This window comes from Phyllostomus discolor, chromosome X (genome assembly GCF_004126475.2).
Source record: "Phyllostomus discolor isolate MPI-MPIP mPhyDis1 chromosome X, mPhyDis1.pri.v3, whole genome shotgun sequence".
NCBI classification, from domain to species: Eukaryota; Metazoa; Chordata; class Mammalia; order Chiroptera; family Phyllostomidae; genus Phyllostomus; species Phyllostomus discolor.
The window spans coordinates 75,261,555-75,278,664 of NC_050198.1; the positions used below are offsets into that span (position 1 = coordinate 75,261,555).

Below are 17,110 nucleotides of genomic sequence, written 5' to 3' on the forward strand. Positions count from 1 at the left end.
ATGGAAAATCATTTTAAAGACATATGGATTCAATTTTGCTCAGCACAGATAAGACAGTAATAGGAGAGGTCTGTTCGGGCACACATTTTCTTCTTTGTGTATTGAGAAGAGATGACAAAATGTAACAACTGGAGATAAAGCCAGTTCTAATAATTTTGTGTTGTCCAGTTTTACATTTCCATCCTCTTGACACTTGCTTACCCCCATAAACAGAAAATATAAATACTTCTTCAAGATAAATGCAAAAAGGCAAAGGAGGTAGTATGTATTATATTTCTTTTAGGGTGCAGATGCATAGGCTACTTGGTTATTTTCATAGTTGAACTAGAAATAACTGACTTGGAAAGCATTAAAATTATTTTTATCAATTCACACTCAGTTAACAAGGCATTTGTAATAATCCTGATAAACTGAACTGAGTTTTATCTCTGTAGTATCTATTAAGGGGGGGTAGTTGGAGAGAAAAATTATGGAGTCACAAAGGGAATGGTTAAACTTCTAGAAAAAATAAAAGCCAGTAAAATTTTCACAGTAGTTTTTACTCACTGTGTTAACTACAGCCTGGTTTCTTGGAAAAAAAAAATAGCAGTTAGAAGGCTAGGGTTCTAACACTGAATATACCACTTATAATTGATGTGTGACTTTGATGCAGAAATTTATCTCTCTAAATTTGTTAAAATGTGGAAAAGATTATCTGTCTATGATATTATTTTGATTTGTTATAAGACATATATATGTGGTCTTCGACTCCATTTCTAACAAGCAGCACCACCTAAAACTCTTACAATTGCCTAAGTGGTGAGAGAGAAAAAAATATCTTTTGTTATGTTAATGAGCTAGCTTTGAACTTCATGTAAATATGGGTTGGCTTGCAGTGGAGCCAATCATGTGATTAGAAGGTTGGAGATTGACTTCAGTCACAACTGGCCAATTAAATCAATTGTGTGTATGTAATGAAGCCTCCATAAAAAACCAAAAGGACATGGTTCAGGCACCTTAATGGCTGTGTGAACATGTGGCAAGTGGGTACAGTGGCTCACTTTGAGAGGGTGTCGAAGCTCCGCGTCCTTTCCCCATGTCTACGCCCTATGTATCTCTCCCATGTGGCTGTTCCTGAGTTAAATCTTTTTATAATAAGCTGGTAATCTAGTAAGTAAAATGTTTCTGCAAATTGTGTGAGTTGCTCTAGCAAATTAATAAAACCCAAGTTGCGGGTTGTTGGGACCTCTGATTTATAGCCCAGCTGGTCAGAAGCTGGACTTGCTATTGGTGTCTGAAGTCGGGGGTAGAAGGGAGTCTTGTGGGACTGAGCCCTTAACCTGTGGGATGTGATGCTATTTGCAGGTAGATAGTGTCAGAATTGAGTGTAATTTTAGGATACCCAGCTGGCGTCCAAGAATTGCTTGTGGGTGCTGTGGGGGAAACCCACTCACACCCATCCCTTCTACACTAGAAATTGGTTTTAGAACACCTTTAATTGCCTTACCTAGGGAAGGTGACTGACTATCCTGCTTTGCCTGGGACTGAGGCTGTGTTCAGTTTTAAAACTGGGACAGTACTAGACAAACTGAGATGAGTTGGTTACTCAAGCCAAGGTTGTTGTAAGTATCATAGGAAATAATACACTTAAAAAGTGGCAGACATATAAAGAACATACAGTTCAACTCCTGCTTCTTTTGGTGCATTTGACAGTGCTCTTGAAATAACTACATGACATTACTTTAAAACTAGTCTACAATTTTTTGTCTTTCCCACCTCTCCTTTATGCAGACCTTGTGAAACTCAGAATGTATGTTAAAATCAGGAACATCTGTGATAACAGGCCTGCTCTTTTAGTGCATACACATACACATAGTAATTTTCCTGGCAAAGAGCAAACTCATCTAAAGACAGTTTATAAACCCAACTTAATAAACTGCTTTTAGATGAGCTAATTCATTGGCAGGAGGTTATTATTAAGACTTGGCTTTATGATGTACTTTGATTAATCCTGATGTTCTTCATGCAGTATTAATCCTTAACATCTATAAAAGTTACAGATCTATTTGAACCTTCCCGGAATGCCTCTAAATTCATCTATGTTTTGGTGAATACCCCAAGGAGATCAGCATGTCTAAACAAGGGGAATTCCATGCCAATAAGCCCCTTTATCATTCCTAGAGGCATAAGGACCTTTAAGGAGGTGTGTAAATAGACTTTTAAGATTGGGTTAGGTCATAGGATCGTGACACATGAATATTTCTTTTATCTCCAGAAAATCTGGACTGAGGATGAACCGAGGGATAAATCTACGTTTTATTTTTTGTTTGTGTTTTGGTAAAATCAATTTCCCCAATGCCTAGAATGTGGTCTGGTTTGTGGCAGGCATATAATTTGAGATCACCTTCTGTGACCTCTGTAAATAGCACTGAGTGTGAAATTTACATTTTTGCTCTTATAAGAGGATATGCTGAAAGATCAAGACTCAAGTCTGGAGAAAGAAAGGCTGAGAGTAGATGGGCTCAAAGAGTGTGAATTCATGAGTTCTTTACCAAACACATACTGGATGTCACTGTGCCAAGTTTTGTGAGGGCCAAAGGACAAAGAATCCAAGTACATGGAAAGTAAAACTAAGAATACTCTGAAAGTGTTGCTCTAACTAGGAGGTAGTACACTTAGAGAATCTAATCCCCTGAAAATTGGAGCAGATTCACAAAAGGCATAGAGAAGTAGATTCCTATAGAAACTAGTGTATTTGTATTTGCGTGTAATTACACATCTTTATGCTGACACCAGGGAGGATAACTGTTTCTTGTTCACTAAACACTCATCATCCCCATCAGGGTGAAGTTCATATTGATCCTGACACGATAATCCTGGTGTGTACATGGTTTCCCCACTTTTCATTTTTGTGAACTTCTAAACATTGTGAACTTGCTATCTCTGCTCATATCAGCTGAATTCCACAGATGAGACTTACTACATACTCACTATTGGCCTTCAGGGCTTATTTGGCTGACAGTTTGTAAGATACTCTCCTTTCATATATTTGTGTAGCAATTTCTTTTATCATCATCCAAATTCTAAAACACTCCTTTTCCTTGAGACTCTTTAATTAAATTTGATTGGGTTACACTTACATTTGGAATTGAAAAAGAAATAGGAAAAAGGGCTTTGAGGGATTGTGTGGTAAGTGCTTATTAAAGCACCGGGCACATTTTCTTTGTACATACTTTCATTTCCTCTCATTTTCTTCCACCAACCAAGCCAAGAAACACATGAACCAACCTGCACACACACACACACATTCCCAGAACAACTAGTTTTACAAACTCCTCACTGGTGAGGATGAAGGGGTATTTAATTTTCACTAAGGTTAAAAACCATTTAAAATCCCAGGTAGGAAAAAGAGTTATTTTTGCCATTACTTGAGAGGGGTGGTTTTCCTCCCATAAGGAGTACTGGTATAGCACAGAGATGTTGACGATGAAGTATGATCTATTACTGTCTGTTGGACTGAGTAGGAGGAGGTGGTACATGCCCAGTATATTTTAAGCTTCATTCTTCAGAGATAGGGATGTGAGCGATTTCAGATCACATAAAGCCATCTGGGGCTAGCACGATCTGCAGATTCAATTGACTTTTATTTGGGAGGGGATATTGTTGTACCCAGGCTTCCAAAATTTTGTACCCAATGTTGAGGCTATATTTTGTTCCATTGGCCACATCTGTTGATGTGCTTGCCGACAGCATTTTTGTGAGCACTTTCAATAAGAAAGGAATTAAACTGCATTGAGAGAAGTACTTCCAGGGTTTAATATTTTCACCAGTATCTTTTTTTTTTGAGCAAGCAAAAATATATAGATCTCTGATATTACCATAAGTTTAGGTAGTGATGCGGGGTGGGTGGGGGTGGAGGTGGGAAGAATGACACATGACAGCTTGAGTCCCCACACCACTACCTCCATCAAGGAAAACATTGGGCTGAGACGCCCAGACAGCATGTTTTGCTTGGAGCACATTTTTACATGTGTGAGAAAATAAATAAATCCTTGTAAATTAGTGCTTATAATGAAAGCACTGACAGACCATAACCTGGAAGTGTGAATGTTGCTGTCTCCATTCATCAGCATTAAGCCCTAACAAGCTCTTTCTATGGAGAGACCTGCTCATAAATAAAGTGCATCTTGTAAAAAAAATTATTCACAGTGTCTTATGCAAAGTAGAGGACGTTATATAATATCTGAACTGCAGGCTCTTTTCTGTGTGAAGCATAAGTCTGTATGAAACAGCTGCAAATTACAGGCAAAATTATTTGACTTCTTCCCTTGTCTTATTATCCTCCAGTGAATAAATACTATAATTCTTAAGGAGACCATTGCCTAAAGCTGGGACAGCTCAGATGGTTACTAATAAATTTATCACCTATTGGGGAAGAGGATGCCACTGATCAATACTGAAGCAGCAGTGGCATCCTGATGTGGTGTCACTGGAGTCCAGATGTGAAGGTTAATAGCCTGGAAATAGTAGCTAAAATCCCAAATTAGATGACAGCTAAGAACAGAGTTTTTGGCTGTGCAGAATGCCAATTTCAAATCTTGGCAGACGGTATGTCTGTAATTTATAAAAATTATGGCTGTTGAGGCCACCTACATTTTTATTATTTCTATATTAAAAATGAAACTTCTTTCAGAATATAAGCTTTGGAAAGTAGTCATCAAATTTTCTCCATCTATATCCCTAGCAACCAGAAAGCTGAAATACTGTTTTCTTTTTCTTTTTTTTATGTCACAATCTGTTCTTTAATGTTATGAGACAGAGATAAATGATTAACATAAACTTTCAGGGAATGTCCTGTGTGCAATATGGTGTCAGCTCAATCTCTGATACTGAGAGTGCTGTATGTGGAACTGATATTAGCCATTGATCATAAAGCGCCCATCAAATCAAAGACAGATTCAAATATTTTGCTTTGTTTCTGTGCATTTCAATTCTCTGAAAATTGGTACCATATGCATGATCTATATGGAAATTCTCCACCCGGCAGAAAAGTCCATTCTCCAACCGATCTGATGACCATCTACTTAATTACCCACTGGGATCAGAAAGGGCCAAGTTACTTCTGCACAATAAGCCTGTTAAGTTCTCTTGCTAGGCAGCCACTAAATGGAGCTTGTAAAACTTGGAGGGATTACAAATAACTGTGTGTCACTAGGGTTGGAAGGAGGCAGAGCTTAATGATCAGCTGAGGCGATTTCACTGTGCGGTTAACAATGAGCACAGGATTTCTTTAATAAGAGACTCTAATAAACTCACTGTAACACTGTATGACTAGTGAATACTGTGAGTTATTTAATCAGATATTATTTAATAAAGATGTATGTATATATTCTAAACAGTAAAGGTCAATTTCCAAAGAATTTAAATACAAATTAAAATGATTAAGCATTCAAACAAGTATTCTATTGACTGGAATGTTCTTTCTTTCATGACTCAGAAGGTACTTTAAAAGGCTTCAGAGACATCATAAGAACAATAGATTTGTGGGTAGTTAACCAAGATTTCTGAGAGAAAGACAGACATGGCCAGTTTTTAACATTTACCTTCTCTTCAGCTCCTTCTGATGTCTCAAGGCTTTAACCTTCCCTCCTTACTTATGAATTTATTCTAGATAGATTTTGCACCTATTATGTGCTAGGTACTGAAAGTAGAGCAGAGTATAAAACAGACATGGCACTGTCTCTGAGGAGCTCAGAAACGGGTAGGGAAGGTGGACAAACAACCAGGCACGTACAATGCCTTGAGATAAGCAATATTTTGGGGCAAGTCCATGGTGTCATGGTGTAGACTTGGAGGATGTGCTGGGGGGATAAAGGTCACAAGTGATCTCTCAAACTAAGTGACATGTAAGCAGAAATCTGAAGAATCATGTTGAATGCTTAATGAGCCTTGAGTGAAATCCAGGTAAGCACCACTGAACACCTATGAAGGATGACTAATATCACTAAATAATACCGATTTTCATTTGCTGAGAATACTATGATATTCTAGGTACTGACCTAGATTCTTTTTTTTAAATCCTCACCTGAGGAATGCTTACTGATTTTAGAGAGAGGGGGGAAGGGAAGGACAAACGGACTGACAGAAGCATCAATGTGAGAGAGAACCATTGACTGGTTGCCTCTTGTACATGCCCCGAATGGGGACCAAACCGGCAACCTAGGCATGTGCCTGACCGGAAATCAAACCCATGGCCTTTTGGTCCACGAACCAACTGAATTATGCTGTTCAGGGCACTGTGCTACATTCTTTACATACATTTTCTCATTTAATCATCATGGTAGCCTTGTAGAGTAGGTATTACTTATGTCATTTTTTAGATGAGGAAATAGAGGTTCAAAGGTTGAATGACTAACTCCCTGTTACCTACCTAGCAAATGCTTGATCTAGATCATGTTTTCATGAGTTCAATGTTAATTCTCTAATTACTATCCCATGTAGCTTAAATGAGGCTATTAATCACTTTACCACAGGAGTGGTGTACAAAGAGGTTTCAGAAACTCCATGAAATTATCTGCAGAAGGTTTTGTGTATGGGTACTATCATGGGGAGATAGTCCACTCCATTTGTTAGAGTGTCAAAGTGATCCATGATCCCTGCCAAAATATTGTTAAGAATTCTTATATACCTGTAGATCTCTTGGACCTCTTCAGAATTATTCTTCAAAAATAGTTCATGGCTTCATCCCCACAAAGCTGGTGAGTTTGTGAAAGCACTCAGTTTCCATGTGACAAGGATTGTTGTGACTTGACTATTATCACATGATCTACCACATAAAAGGGAGGGCCCAGAAATATGGGTCACAAATTCATATGTCACCAGGGGTTAGGCAGGTGACACAAACTTGTAAGTTAGGTCACATGTTAGGCTATCTAGATTCTAGGGAAAACTAAGTATAACCAAAGAGATCATGTCACATCTAAATGTATTCAATCTTTTTTAAAAAAATAAAGGTATAGTATAGGGCAAATGAATTATATCTTTTAACTGGGTTTATTCTCTGGGTTGTCAATTTATGATGCTTAGTATAGGATAATCAGGAAGACTATCTCATCAGTGAAGAGGTTGTTGTAAGCAGAGAAGATCTAACCAGTGTAGCACTGAGATTAAAATTATGTCTTGGGCCCTGGCTGGTGTGGCTCAATGGATTGAGCACTGGTCTGCTATCTGAAAGGTCACCAGTTCGATTCCCAGTCAGGGCACATGCCAGGGTTGCAGGCCAGGTTCCCAGTTAGGGGCGGGCATGCAAGAGGTAACTGATTGATGTATCTCACACATCGATGTTTCTCTCTCTCTCTTTCTCCCTCCTGTCCCCTCCCCCTAAAAATAAATACATAAAATCTTTAAAATAGGCTATGTCTTAGTACAGAGATATCCCATATATCCCTTGTCTCCACACATCCATAACACCCATCAACATCCTACACCAGAATGGTACATTTTAGCCCTGGCTGGCGTAGCTCAGTGGATTGAGCGTGGGCTGTGAACCAAAGCATTGCAGGTTCGATTCCCAGTCAGGGTACATGCTTGGGTTGCAGGCCACAGCCCCCAGCAACCACACACTGATGTTTCTCTCTCTCTCTCTCTCTCTCTCTCCACTCCCTTCCCTCTCTAAAAATAAATAAATAAAGTCTTAAAAAATGGTACATTTTTTACAACAGATGAACCTACATAGACACATCATTATCACCCAAAGTCCATATTTTACCTTAGAATTCACTGTGGGTGTTGTACATTCTATGGGTATAAACAAATACATAATGACATATAGCTACACTGGTTTCAGTATAGGAAGAATCTGGTACATTGTTCCATAAACCTGAAACTGCTCTAAAAAATAAAATCCATTAAAAAAGTTATGTCTTGGTACATGTGCTATGAAACCAAAGATAATCAAATCTAGCCGTGAGTCTCATCACTGGAAAATGAAATACCTGGAAGACTGATGATACAATACTTACTAAGAATACAGACTGTTTTTTTCCCACCAAGATCAAAGCTCAGAATTTGTACCAAGTTCATCAGATTTACTCAAATCAAACCAGAAAATTAGGTGTCCAAGCAGAACTCAAGTTTGCTCTTGTTCTGCCGCCCTTCTCTTCCTCATCCTTTCTTCAGAAAGCCCTCCCTCTTTAGTATGGCAGAGACAATGTTATGTATTCAGGTCATCCTACCTATTTTTTTTTCTCTGAGACTAGAGGTTGGTTAAATTTCCCAGCCTCCTCTGTGGTTAGATGGGGCCGAAGTGATGGATGCTACTTGTAGGCCTTGTCCTTAAGAAAGCTTCCATTGAGCTCCTATATGGATCACCTGCTTCCCATGCAGGCAGGCTGGCTGCAGAGCATCCAGTGGAGGATTCCAAGGCATAATGAAATAAGGAGCCATTAGATGAAAGCAGCCTGGTTCCCCGAGTCACTGCTTGGAGCAGGGATTCCTCCCACCCACAAGACAACCCATATTGGACTGTGATGTGAGCAAGAAATAAACCACTATTTTGTTAAGCCACTGAAATCACATGTGGGGTTTCTTTTTATACAATTGTTAGGTTGACCTGACTTACATTCACCAGCTTGAACCCTATTCATCTTTCAAGGCTTCTACAAGATGTTTCTCTTTCAGGAAGCCTTCCCTGCAAACTCCAGCTCACTCTGCTCTGTTTTCTAACCTATAGAAGCTGTTTCTTTTTCAATGTGAATTATCCAATCATACTCTGTCCAGGCAATAAGCTCCTTGAGGGCAAGAACTGAATTTTGGGTCTTACTTCTATACTTCACAAATCCAGTAGACCTGGGCACACAAGTTCAATAAACTTTTTTGAATTATAGACTTAACTGACACATTTATATTGAAGCAAATGTAACTTGAATCAAATAAAACATGCTATGAGGTGAAGAGCCACAGATGAATTTCTCTAAAAATGAGTTTAGAATGGAGGCGATAGTAATGTCTTTCTCTAAAGACCTTTAAGAGCAATACAGTCCCCTATCAATTAGTGATGATTAGAGTATGGGGGAAAGGGGTGGTTAACAACCAAGAGCAAGTGAAGTAAAAACCAGAGATCAAATTAACTGCAAATGAAACTGAGCTACGTAGATAGCTGCACTGAATAGCTCCGGCTGTCCCCAAATTCACATTGCTCTGTCAATACAGGTTTGCATTACTATCTTATGACCTCTTCCAAACTTACCATCTTAGGAGTTCTAAGGAAAGAGAAATACTTCAAGATTTTGCCTTAATATGCTTCTCTATGGACCACATAAGGGAAAGCAGAGAGAACACTGGCTCCAGGGGCATTTCAGGGGATCTGGGTTTCAGGCTGACTTCTCTTGCAGATTAGCTGTAGGACTTTGGGTAAGGCAAATATTTCACCACTCAGTGTCTAGATTTCCTAGCCCAAATCCTGCCTACTACATGGGGTAAAATGATGTGACGCTCACAAGAGCCAATGAAATGAAAGCACTTGGAAGAGAATGAAATATTATGGTAGTGCTAAGTGGTGTCCTAATTGCTCAGTCATTTGCTATCATTCTTCTTGAAAGTGACCTCTAAATCTAGAATCACAGACAAAGATTTCCACATAGGCCCTCCTCCAACATTTTAGGCTTTTCTATGTCGGACAGACATAGTATAACATGTAAGTCCACAAAGCATTGTGTAACCCTTGTTAGTAGTAGAGAGCCCTATGTTAGATTCACCATGGAGACAAAGCAGTGATTGAAAACAATTTTGTTAGCTTAGGAGAAATGCTGTACTACTGAACTACTGGTGTAAAAAGTCTTCAAGGCTTTATAAGATGGCTAAAGTTTTCATCCAGAGAACCAAATAAATGATGCTCTACACTGTACAACTCACTCAGGGGGACCCTGGGTCAGAGGTACTGTCTGAACACTTAGCAGTGACACCAGACACTAATAATGGCGTGAGTTGTTTCTTTCTTGCTTTATAGAGGTAGGTTGTATGCGTAAGAGAGACTGGGGTGAGTATATGGTTCTAGCTCCGTTGAAATGCACATCTCTTGTTTTACTTTTGTGCTAGAGTTCTTGCTCAAAAGATGCCTGCAGTATGAGGTATAAGGGGACTTAGTATGTACGGGCTAAGATAAATGAGCTTTACCAAATACCAGGTGAATAATTTATATCCACATCCCCTTTAAAAAATTCTTCAAACATCAAGCAACTACACCTGGGAAACCACTCAGATACATTTTGAAGAAATGCCTCTGTCATCCTAAGGAAACAAACTCTCATAAGAGCCTTATGTGAACAATTAGCCGAGGAGGGAAAGTTCATTTATTGCCCATGGACCAGTGAAAAACTAATTGTAGTTGTTACACTCTAGGGAAATGAGTCTCTCTCAAGGTATGTGACTGTGCAAGAGATTCTAATAAAAAAGCAAACTAAGTAGAATACCTTGGCCCAAATATTCAATAAAAGCAGGATATGAGGAATTAAGCCTGACAGGGCTTGCAATTCACCAAAGTGGGCTAACTCCAGAAGAATTAAAAATTCTGTAGGATAATTATTTGTGTGTAATGTCCATTCAAAAACAACATAGAAGGCCCATTTAAAATTCTTCCAGCATCTGTACATCTTGAATAATGAAGCTAATGCTGCAAGAGAGGTTCACAAAGTCAGAAGTGGTAGACAATCATTTGCAACAGGCAAGGCAGGGTAATGAACACTGTGTGCATACACTTTTTAAACCCTTCCAGTGGAAAGTTAAGAGACATGTAGGAGGACTCATTTGGGCTTAAGCAACTATATATGATTACAACAACAATCACACACACACACACACACACACACACACACACAAAGATGACAGCTGAGAGAAAGAAACAACTTAGCCAAAATGGTTGTTTGATGACACAAACAATTCATTTGACTGTTTCCTTTTCCATGCTCAGACCTACAAGCTTGACAGTCTGTGGGCACAAGAGGCTTACATGGAAAGGTATTGAAAAAACTGGGCTGCCGCGTTCAAAGGGAGCTGGTGACTTCCCTAGCCTTGTCTTGACTGAAATTGGGTTTTCAAGGCCACTCCCCCCTCCTTTTTCCCTCTCAATGCAATCAGGAGAGATATGAGACAAGACATGTTCAGGAGAGATATGAGAGGAGGAAGAAAGACTTTGGGATAGAAGCTGGGAGATCCTATTGTGAGACTGACTGTGACTTTCAAAAATTTACATAATCTCCCAGTCCTCAGGTTTTTGCCTTTGTCTAGTGGTGCAAATAAAAGCTGAGCTGCCCGTGTCAGCGGATTATTGTAAAGACCAAATAAAATGCCATCTATTCTATCTATGTAATCTTTCTGAAAGGTTAACACAAGTGATGTTAATATTTATAATTTTGATTAACTGTTAGTTTTCTGGCTTCGTGCAGTGGTTTATCTGTTATATGATTACCTGCTTCAGCACTGCTCATCTCAGATGGCAGGAACCCCATGTGCAATTTCGCCAGCATCTCCTCCATGGGGATAGTGATGATGGGTCTGATAGGATCTTGTGTTACATCTCCAGTCAAATTGGTCTATGCACTGGCTCTGAATCACACCTTTCCCATCACCCTTCACTTTCCCATCACCCCATTTTTACCTGCATTATTCCCCATGCCCAGAATACCCTTTCTTTCTCCTAGTATGCAAATCCATAATTCAAGGTACAGTGCAAGTCTAGCTTCAATAACTACAATATACAAAGTGACTTAAAGACTTGCAAATATCTCAATGGAGGTATTTCCTTGTCAACTATATCAAACAATTTCATTGGTCTTGTATGATGGTAGAAATTTCTGAGTCTATGATAAGAGATGTGTTCAAGTAAAGTGGGTAGAAAAGAGGATTACAACAGCTATAAAATGTCATTAGGTGTCAAATCTAAAGCCTAGCCTGTCAATAAGACCATGGGGTGTTCTGGCTGGACTCAAGAATGCATTTTACAAACTAAGTGAGGGCTATTTTAACAAATCCATTTCAGGACACCCCAACCTTCATAAGAAGGGCTGAGTCATTCCCCATTTAGCCTTGCCCCTTTATTGTCCACTGCCCTATATTCTCTTCATTGCATTTTGCTTTCGTCTATTACCCCCTTTTTTTTTTTTTCAATTCACTTAACCTAACTTACGAGGAATAGAGGTCAGAATTCAGTTTGTAATTTTTCTTCACCCATATGTCAAGTTATTTTTCAGATTTCTTTCCTTATCACCAATCTTCCCCCCTCTGCTCATTTTCCTCTCTCCCTTTCTCCAAATCCCAATCAGCTCTCTGTCCTCTGAACCCCTGGTGTATTTACAGTTTGTATCATACAACCTAATGCTGGAGTACAATCTTCTCTAATGATTCCCCATCTCCCCAACCAGATCATATTCCACTCACAGGCAGGTATCATGTCTTTTAATACCACATATATTTCTAGACTTCCCAATGCAGACCACATAGTTTGCTGCTTGAAAAGTTTAACAAAACAGTAGAGCTCAGTGAACATGGTTATTTTCTTAACAAGATACACTGGGAGCATGATGTACATCTGATAGAGCAGCTAAAACCAGTGGGAATGTTATAAACAGTAGAGTGGATCATTGACAACCACTGTCTTATTGACACCAGTTAAATATATTGAAAGCATAAATTAGGATGATGGCATCTTTGGAAATTTGTTTCATAACCAGAAGGTTCTTGCTGTAGCAAGAGATGGTTGCAGTGTTTGGTGACAGCATTTGGCATAGTTCTTGCCATAAAGGAGTGCTTTATATGTTTCTAGAATAAATAACTATAGTCGATATTAAGAACAGAACACTTGGTATACTGGCTGGTGTGGCTCAGTGGACTGAGTGCCAGTCCACGAATGAAAGGGTTGCCAGTTCGATTCCCAATCAGGACACATGCCTGGGTTGTGGGCTAGGTCCCCAGTAGGGGGTGCATAAGAGGCAACCACACATTGCTGTTTCTCTCCCTCTCTTTCTCCCTCCCTTCTCGTATCTCTAAAAATAAATAAATAAAATCTCTAAAAAATCATTCATATACTTAAAAACAAAAACAAACAAACAAAAGAACAACACTTGGGAGCCATCAGTAAAAAAGAGTAATTGATAACAGCTGGATAGTCTGATAAAGTAAGTAAAATAAAGGGAAACAGAGGCATATTAAAATGCTGCCAGATAACACTTTTGCAACTGTAATGGTTCCTTAATTCAACTGTTTAAATATCTCTAGTGTTTCCAAGAACTAGGAAGGTATCAATTTAGGTCCAATTCAGAAAGCAGTGGTTTTGGTCATTTGCTAATTGACTATTTTTTTTAAACATTCAAATACGTTATTTGAATAACATCATCCTGATAAAATTAGACCATATAGACTCAAAATACAAAATAGTGCCCAGCATTAGTAAAAAGAAATAACAACAAAATGAAAGATTTTGAGGGTGCTAAGTGTTGATCTGTGGTATCTCAAAAATTGCAAGCCTAAACAAGTATAATAGGAAGATTTAAAAGCCACCTGTCTTCAGCCCACTATCTACAGAAATGCCCCCAGTTTTCCACTCTGAGGAAAGTGGGAAGGTGCCCTTTGAGGGACCCCAAGTTCTAAAACTGAGACCTATCAATATATTACCATGTCTTCAATTTCCTTGGGTTAGAGATGCTTTCCAAAATGAGGAAGTAGTGCTGTCCTCTAAGGGCAATTATAGCTGTTATCAGCTTTCTTTCCTGAGTAAACACTGGTAAAATGGGGCACTTACCCACCTTCTTTTTCCCTCAAAATTATTACACAGTCTAACAAGCTGTTTGAAAAAAACAAATGGAATAGCTAGTAAATGAAACTGGAAGGAAAATGGAACAAATAACAATGGGGCTTCCTGGCTAGACCTTGATATTTAGGGGTTGAAGATAACCTTGCATTTGCGTTACTAAGCCTTGATTCCTCAGGGAAAAGCTTTAAATGGGCCAGGACTCACTCCAAGTAAACAGTGACTTTCTTTGGTCAATGATAATGCTGACTTGATATATATATATATTTTTAAGTGTATCTTACTGAATAGGTTCTTACAGTTGTCCCATTCTCCCCTTTCCCCCCTCTGCCTAGTACCCCCAATCCCTCCATCAGTCCTTCCCCTTAGTTCATATCTATGGGTCATACATATGAGTTCTTTGGCTTCTCTATTTCCTATACTATTCTTAACCTACCCCTGTCTATTTTGTACCCACCAATTATTCTTATTCCCTGTACCTTTTCCCCCACTCTCCCCCTCCCGCTCCCAGCTGGTAACCCTCCATGTGGTCTCCATTTCTGTAAGTCTGTTCCCGTTCTAGTTGTTTACTTAGTTTGCTTTTTTTTTTTTTTTAGGTTCAGTTGTTGATAGTTGTGAGTTTGTTGTCATTTACTGTTCACAGTTTTGATCTTCTTTTTCTTAGATAAGTCCCTTTAACATTTCATATAATATGGGCTTGGTGATAATGAACTTTAACTTTACCTTGTCTGGGAAGCACTTTATCTGCCCTTCCATTCTAAATGACAGCTTTGCTGGATAGAGTCATCTTGGATGTAGGTCCTTGCCTTTCACAACTTTGAACACTTCTTTCCAGCCCCTTCATGCCTGTAAAGTTTCTTTTAAGAAATCAGCTGATGGTCTTATGAGAATTCCTTTGTAGGTTACTGTCTCCTTTCCTCTTGCTGCTTTTAAGATCCTCTCCTTATCTTTAACCTTTGGCATTTTACTTATGACGTGTCTTTGGGTCCAACTTATTTGGGATTGTCTGAGCTTCCTGGACTTGTATTTCTATTTCCTTCATCAAATTGGGGAAGTTTTCCTTCATTACCCTTTCAAATAAGTTTTCAATTTCTTGCTCTTCCTCTTCTTCTTCTGGCACCCCTATGATTCGGATGTTGAAACATTTAAAGTTGTCCCAGAGGTTCCTGAGTCTCTCCTCATTTTTCTGAATTCTTTTTTCTTCTTTCTGTTTCAGGTGAATGTTTATTTCTTTTGTTCCAAATCATTGATTTGAACCCCAGTTTCCTTCCTTTCACTGTTGCTTCCCTTTCTTACTTTTACTTTGTATAGCCATCGCTTCTTCCTTTATTTCATGACCATAGTCAATCACTTCTCTGAGCATCTTGATCACTATTGTTCTGAACTCTGCATTTGATAGGTTAGCTATCTCTGGTCACTTAGTTCTTTTCCTAGAGTTTTGTCCTGTTCTTTCATTTGGGCCATATTTCTTTGTCTCCTCAATTTGGTAGCCTTGCTGTGTTTGTTTCTGTGTATTAGGTAGAGCTGCTTTGATTGCCTGTGTTGGTGCACCTGTTACATTGTAAGGGGCAGAGCCTTAGGTATTCACCAGGGTAGTGCAACCCACTTTGCCGATTTGTGGCACTGTATGTAGAGTTGGGGTCAGAGAGGGAACAATGCTGCTTGCTTAGCTCTTGCCCCATTTTCAGTCATTTTCCCCACTTCCTCTAAGCAACTGGTGCCCTTCTAGCTGCTGCCCTGGTTCTGATTCCCAGAGTGGGTGGGTTTGTGTACATTCTAGAATGCTGTGGGCCCTTTAAGTGGACTCTCCTGCAAGAGCAGCAATTTCTTCTACTGCCCCACCCCCCACTGGTTTTTATAGCCAGAGGTTATGAGTCTTTATTTTCCTGGCACTGGAACCCTGGACTACACAGTCTGGCCTGGGGCTTGGATGGCTCACTCCCCAGTTGTCCCTTTTTGTTTTTGTCTGCCACATGTGAATATGTAACTGCCCTTCTGCTGACCACCACTGCCATTGCCTCACCACCACTGCCTTGCTGCTACCACCTTGAATGCACCACACTGTGTCCTCTGTGTCCCTCCTACTGGTCTGATGAATGTTTCGTCTTTAAGTCCTTTGTTGTTGGACTTTCATGCAGCTTGATTTTCTGGCAGATCTGGTTGATTTTTTTGGTTTTAGATTGATTGTAATCCTTCTTATAGTTGTGTGAGGAGGTGAAACGAGTCTACCTACACCTCCATCTTGGCCAAAAGAGTCCTGACTTGGTATATTGAGGCTCCTTAACATTGAGGAAGTTCACTGTCAACCATTTAAGGAACTCCACATGTGGACACATACTAGAGGTGTTGGTGAACTCTGCAGATAATAAAAGCCCCAAATCCAATCAGTTCAAAAAATAAGGGACTAATGCTGGGCAATGTAGGCAGTGTTAAAAACCCTGTTCCAGGGCCAAAGCTATTGTGTATTCTGATATGTTGGTACCTGTGTCTCAGAGGTTGTTAAATGTTTTGAATATCATCTCTGTATGAGTAAAAGCCTTATTTAAAACAAAGTAGATGAGTAGATAAAAAATCTGTGGTACATTTACACAGCAGAGAAGCACATAACCATAAAAAGGAAGAAATTCTTACTTTTTGTGATAGCATGGATGGACCTGGTGAGTATTATGCTAAGTGAAACAAGCTAGTCAGAGGAACACAAATACTATGATTTAATTTATATGTGGAATCTAATGAACAAAATAAACTGATGAACAAAATAGAAACAGAGACATGGTTACATGAAACAAACTGACAGCTGTCAGAGGGGAGGGGTGGGGGGGCTGGATGAAAGAAGGTAAAGGGGTAAAAGGATGAAAGAACATGTATGCATCATCCATAGACACAGACAAGAGTGTGGTGGTGTCCAGAGGGAAGGGAGGTGTGGGAGGTGGGTATAGGTGGGCAAAGTGGGTAGAGGGGAACGAGAACATCTGTAATAGTGTCAACAGTAAAGAAAAAAAGAAAAAACCAAAAGAAATCACTTTTTAAAATTGAATTGCCAAGTATAAATTTGCAATTTGCCTTCCTAACCCTACTTGTGACTTATTTTATTTCAAATAGGAGACTACTCATAAAATAACATTATACACTGCCACACATCTACCATTCAATTTAAATAGGTATTAACATTTGTTTCAAATATCACTTTAAAAAATATTATAGATACTGACAAAGCCCCTTGTCTTTATCTGTATTGTTTTTTTCCTTCCCTCCCACAGGTAACCATTATTCTTCTTTTACACATTTTCTACATATATGTGTGTATATCCACAAATAGTATATAGCATT

General features: G+C 39.1%; 1 protein-coding gene across 1 annotated transcript in view; it reads right to left on the minus strand.

The window, feature by feature from the left end:
• Positions 1-17,110, minus strand: part of TENM1 (teneurin transmembrane protein 1) — a 375,964-nt gene that overhangs the window by 70,965 nt on the left and 287,889 nt on the right. The gene's annotated exons all lie outside the window — the stretch shown is intronic.